At 36.7% G+C, this 5,941-nt stretch overlaps 1 long non-coding RNA gene across 1 annotated transcript; it reads left to right on the top strand.

The window, feature by feature from the left end:
• The first annotated feature begins 1,414 nt into the window (after positions 1–1,414).
• On the top strand, positions 1,415–5,626 carry LOC141335903 (uncharacterized). The gene is made up of 4 exons (XR_012355644.1): positions 1,415–1,666; positions 3,975–4,099; positions 4,454–4,556; positions 5,508–5,626. It is a non-coding gene; the product is annotated as an uncharacterized lncRNA (long non-coding RNA).
• The last annotated feature ends 315 nt before the right edge of the window (positions 5,627–5,941 follow it).

Genomic DNA, 5,941 nt, shown 5'->3' with positions numbered 1-5,941 from the left:
ATTAAGGTGTTTTGTTGTTGGATTTAATTATGAACATAGCAGTCGCCATTTACTCCTGACATCTGAGCTGCTGAAGACGCAGTGGATTACTTTTGTCTTTAAAGGGAATGTGCTCCCTGATCCACCTAAATGCATTTATGTTTGCACAAATAATTTTACACCAGACTGCTTTGTAAACAAAGCAGGTTTTGCTAAAAAGTTGTTCCTAAAGGATTGGATTGGTACCAGCTGTTTGTGATCCAGCTTCACCACCAGAAGAAGTAAGTTTAAGGTTTTTTTATGAATCTTTGCAAACTGCTTTACCTAATAAAGTGCTACTTAGCAAGTCTACCGTGTCTACATCTGCATAAATAAGAATGGTGACTTTAACGCAACAACAGAAGACAAGGGCGGGGTGAACAGTGGCTTATTATCATTTAAAGGGACATGCACCAAAATGGGTTGCTGTGAACAGAGCTGTTTTTGACAAGGTAAAAAGCGTGCTGTTTTACACTACCATTGAGAAATTTTAACCAAAGTATGTTTTAGACTTTTCATGAAGACCCTAAAGAATCATACCAACTTGTGGAAAATGGGCATCCAATGTCCCCTTTAAAAAATTTTTTTTCCTTATCTGATGTTTTTAGTTCAGTGTGTATTTAGGCTTCTAAAATGGGGTTCACAAACCACTAGGGCAGGGATCACCAAATCTGGACCTCGAGATCCATTTTCCTGCAGAGTTTAGCTCTTACCCTAATCAAACACGCCTGAGCATGCTAATCAAGGTCTTCAGGATCATTAGAGAATAACAGGTAGGTGAGTGTGATCAGGGTTGGAGCTAAACTCTGCAGCGCATTGGACCTCCAGGGTAAGATTTGGGGAACCCTGCACTAGGGTTTCATGAGGGGGTATTGTGATTAAAATGGAAATTTTGGATTAAATGTAATAACAGAAATTTAATAATAAATATATTAAAGCCAAAGATGTATTAAAGAGATAGTTTCCAAACCCGTAAGACCTTTGTTCATCTTCAGAACACAGATATTTTTGATGAAATCTGAGAGCTTTCTGACCCTGCATAGACAACAATGCAACTAACACGTTCAAGACCCAGAAAGGTAGTAAGGACATCGATAAAATAGTCCATGTGACATCAGTGGTTCAACTTTAATGTTATTAAGCTATGAGAATACTTTTTGTGTGCAAAGAACACAAAAATAACAACTTTATTTAACAAGTTCTGCTCCTGTGTGTCAGTCTTCGTCACGCTTTCATGAGAAAACCACAACACATGCGTCTGCATTCTAAGGGTCGACCAATATGTGTTTTTCAGGGCCAATGAGATACCGATTATTACACAACAAGCAGACCGATAATCGATATTTTGAACCAATATAAACAAATGTCTGGTGCACTCTAAAAAGTGCTGGGTTATTTTTGTAAACACATTGCTGGGTTAATTGTGCTGGGTCAAAATGTTGGGTTGTTTGAGGCACTGTAAACACACAGTTGGGTTGATCATGCTGGGTCTAATGGACTATAAGGGGTTCTTTCACTATGAACACCTGGGTTGGGTTATTTTGACCCAACCGGTTTGTTTATTTTTTTCACTTCATCGAACATTCTGGATTCTTCACTCGTCTCCTCGCCAGGCGGTCACGCACCTCGCAGCAAGCAGGATTATAAGGTAAATTAATATGATTATATCATTATTTACCTTTATTTTTAATAAGTTGTGTTTTAGAGCACACTGATTTCACTGTTTAATGCAATATTTGATATGTCGCTGTGCGGGGTTGGCATTTTATTCCGTGAATGACGAACGTTGTAACTTAAGCAGCCTAGCCCTAGCGATGTACTTTTTTGCCTCAACAATCGCTTTATTGTTATATAAAGTGTGTGTGTGTGTGTGTGTGTGTGTGTGTGTGTGTGTGTGTGTGTGTGTGTAGTGTTATTTGTATAACTTACAGTATACACATGGCCTTTATTTTAACGCCTTATGGAAAGAGTAGGTCAGAAATACGGGGGTAAGTTCCTTTACTGTCTGCATACTGTATGGCTTTGTAATGTTTTGTCAAAATTAGATAATTCCATACAAAAATGTATCTTTTAAGGGCATATTTTTTCAAGTAAATGTCTGCGACGTGCCGAATCCAACGATAGATCCATATGTTTTATGTTGAGCATTTTCGCGCTTTTTTCCTTGAGGTAACTTATCTGCATTAGCTAAAACGCTATGTCCCTTACTTTAATAATGTTAAACCACAATATGACTGGTATGTACTATTGTTTATTACTTAAATGTAATGTTGTCTCAGCTACAGTATGTAAAGTTAGACTTAATCTCTCGTGGTGTATGCGGACGTTCACATGTCGTGTTTTTTGCGCACTGAAGTTCGTTATTTAAAATGTAGATGCCTATATACGCTCATAATGGAAGCTCGTTTTTCCAGGCACGGGACATGGTTGCTTAGCAACGGCAGACGCCATGTGAGGAGATAGGGCCGATTGCAGAACAGCAGAACCATACGTCACAGCAGTCACACGGCAGCAGCGCCTCGGCAGCAGGCTCAGCCGGTAGTGGGCGGAGTCTCCAACTCAGATCGAAAGTGTGTGAAAGTAATTATCAACTTATATTTTTTCTTTTCCTTTTCTTATTTTTAATGTTGTTTCTTTATGACGTGTTGTATGATATTTAAAAAATAATAATAATAATAATACAAATAATTTATTAATGATAAACACCAGAAATTGCACTTCTTATCTTTGTGAAGTGTTTCAAAGCTGTTAATGTCAAGTCAGTATTTAATTTAAAGTTAGTTTTTAATTAAAAAAAAAATGTAAATACATATTTATAAATATATATGTGTGTATTCGCGCCTGTTTAAATTATATATGTATTTAATCGCGTGTAACATTTTTGTTGTCTTAAAAGATAAACAGTATAAACTGAGTGCAAAGCTTAAACAAAAAACAAAACAAAACCTGAGCAATAGAACGTTTTTATATAGTTAAACTATATTTTTACTTAATAATTTCAGGATTAACCAGTTTTTCATAGTACATAATACCATGTACTATACACTATACGCATCATTAACTGGATTTTCAAAAAAAAAATATTACAAAATCAAACAAATGTTATAGCACAGAAGGCACACATTTGACAACAATAATAACCACACATTACTCACCTAACTAAATTAGGTTAAACCTATGCAGTTAATCCTGAGGCATGTTTTGTTCACACACTCTTTAAGGAAAATGACCATATCAATATCATCCTTAAATTCAAAGTGAAACACGAAGGACTCTTTGGCCAGCAGACTCTCATCATTTGTTTCTGCAGTTCTAAAAGTTCATTATGTTGCTGCACATGAAATATAACGCGGATAACATTAAATATATATATTTTTTTTTATCAGGTAACACATTGATTATTTATAACTCAAACCCCTTTCTCCACCCGTCCGTTGATCGCGCATATCCGCCATGTTTGTAGTTTTTTGTAAACACTTTTTATGCGTGTTTGTAGTTCTAATCGAATCTTCCTTCACCACGTAACATGTTGTGGGTGCATTGATCCGTATGTCGTATTCTGAAGTTAAGTATTAGACCACCCGGAAATCTTTGGAAAACTTTTTAAACATAATACGATTTGGGACATACTAATTCTATTTGCGAATACTATTTAAAACGCATAGTTTGCGAATTGGGACCTGATTGGGCCGCAGCAGGAGACTCCGCCCACAACCGGCTGAGCCTGCTGCTGCCGTGTGACTGCTGTGACGTATGGTTCTGCTGTTCTGCAATCAGTCATTGTTGCATGTGAGAGCAAGCTGCGTTTTGGAAAGAATGAGAAAGCGACGCGTCTTGCGTTTTCACGCGTTTTTAGGCGCGGCATGTGAACGACATTTTAGTGAATGCCTGTGTTGCATTACAAACTAGGAGACCAGTATAAACCTTAAACTTATTGAACCACATTTGTTTTTCAGATTTTATCAGATTTCACAAGACTTTAGGAAGCTATATCCAGAGGCAGACTTTTTGAAGACTGGGCTACAGTTGCAGACCTAATTCTTGCGAGTGCTCAGCAAGGGATAAGGTGACATGACTTAAGGTAAGCTTTTTCTTATAATATGTCAATCTATAAAAAACATATGCAACTGTATTTGACACACATCAACTGGTAAATACAATGGTACAGTAACACTTAACTAGTTGCTTATTAGCTTGTATATTGGCTGTCAATTAGTACTTATGAAGCACAAACTGATGCCTTATTCTGCATGAGCATATTCTACATCCCTGAATCTGACCCCATACCTAAACTTAACCTGCAGTAGTTGAATGAGGGTGGGAATTAATTTGCATTATTTAAAGGAATGAAGAAATCTTCATATGAAAGTGTTTCAGTTTGTTGTTTTGATTATAAAATATGTCTCACAGTTTGCATATTATTCCTATGGTTTAGATGCTAAAGGGGAAAGTGCTTTCAAAGTCCTGCCCACTCTGGATAAAAGGTCTTCAGACCCACAACCACGGAATCCCGGAGGCCATTCATTGACGTACAACCTGTAAGTTTTGTTTTACGTTTTCTGCTCTAATAAGGGTGTATATATATATATAAACACAGTGGTGGCCAAAATTATTATAACAGTAGTATTTTCACCAGCTAAAAAAATATTTTAAGTCAGTGTTTGTTATCTTTTGCTGTAGTGTGTCAGTAAGAAATATCAGTTTACATTTCCAAACATTCATTTTGCCTTTAATTGTGTATCCAGTGAGGTTTTTGTTTGCACAACAGCCAATCCTCCACACAGAGATCTGATCTCATCATCATCCAGTCTGTCTGGAATGACATGAAGAAACAGAACAAACTGAGACAGACTAAATCCAGAAGAACTGTGACAACGTCTCCAAGATGCTTCAAGAGACCTACCTGCAAAGCTACCTGAAAAACTATGTGCAAGTGCACCTACTGTAGGGCAAAAGCTGCTTTAAACGCAAAAGGATGGTCAAACCAAATGTTGATTTAATTTAGTTAATCAAGGTTAACTGATAAAGAACATTTATTTATGACATTATTTTTGACAGCATCATTTTATGACATTTTTAGACAAGTCCTTAAAACTCTTAACAGTACTGTAGCTTTGCAGGCAGGTCTCTTGGAGCATCTTGGAGACGCTGTCACAGTTCTTCTGGATGATGATGAGATCAGATCCTGTGTGGACCACTGGCTGTTGTGCAAACAAAAATGTCACTGGATTATCACAATTAATGGCAAAATGAATGGAAATGTAAACCGATATTTCCTACTGACACACTACAGCAAAAGAGAAATCACTGACTTAAAACCTTATTTAGCAGGTGAAAATACTAGTGTTCTAATAATTTTGACCACAACTGTATGAAAAGTTGAGAAGCAAAATGAGCATTTATTTCATGCCTCTATGTTTATGTTCATAAAATACACTTAACTTAAAATGTTAGTTATGTTGCAAGACTAAATGCCGTATAATTAACAGGTGGGGACCAACATGGTGGATTTGAGCCTTGGGATGAGACAACGACATTTCTAGACCATCGCCATTGTTCCAGGCCATGCCATTGAAGCGGACTTGTTGCCTGGGAATTTCTCCAGCTTGCTGTATATCATATTGATGGACATAAGTCTTCATGTGTGAAGTTTTTGAGGGCAAAAGTTTTTTTTCTTGGCCACTTGTAACATGTTTTAAATTGTAAGAATTGTCTGGTGGACTCTTTGTTTGGCTAAGTTTTAATGGCATAATGTTTGGAATGATTCTAATTTGGTAATAATTCATTTTTGAGTGTTCTGCTGCTGCAATGTTGACATAAAGAATATGAATATAGTGTGCCTTGTTTACAGTTTTGTGTTTAAAAGAAACTGATCTACTAAAACCATTATTTGTGTCTGTAAGGGTTGGACAAAATGTGTGAC

This window comes from Garra rufa, chromosome 5, assembly GCF_049309525.1.
Source record: "Garra rufa chromosome 5, GarRuf1.0, whole genome shotgun sequence".
NCBI classification, from domain to species: Eukaryota; Metazoa; Chordata; class Actinopteri; order Cypriniformes; family Cyprinidae; genus Garra; species Garra rufa.
Note: the sequence above shows the minus strand (reverse complement) of the source record. Positions and strands in the feature narration are given on the sequence as shown.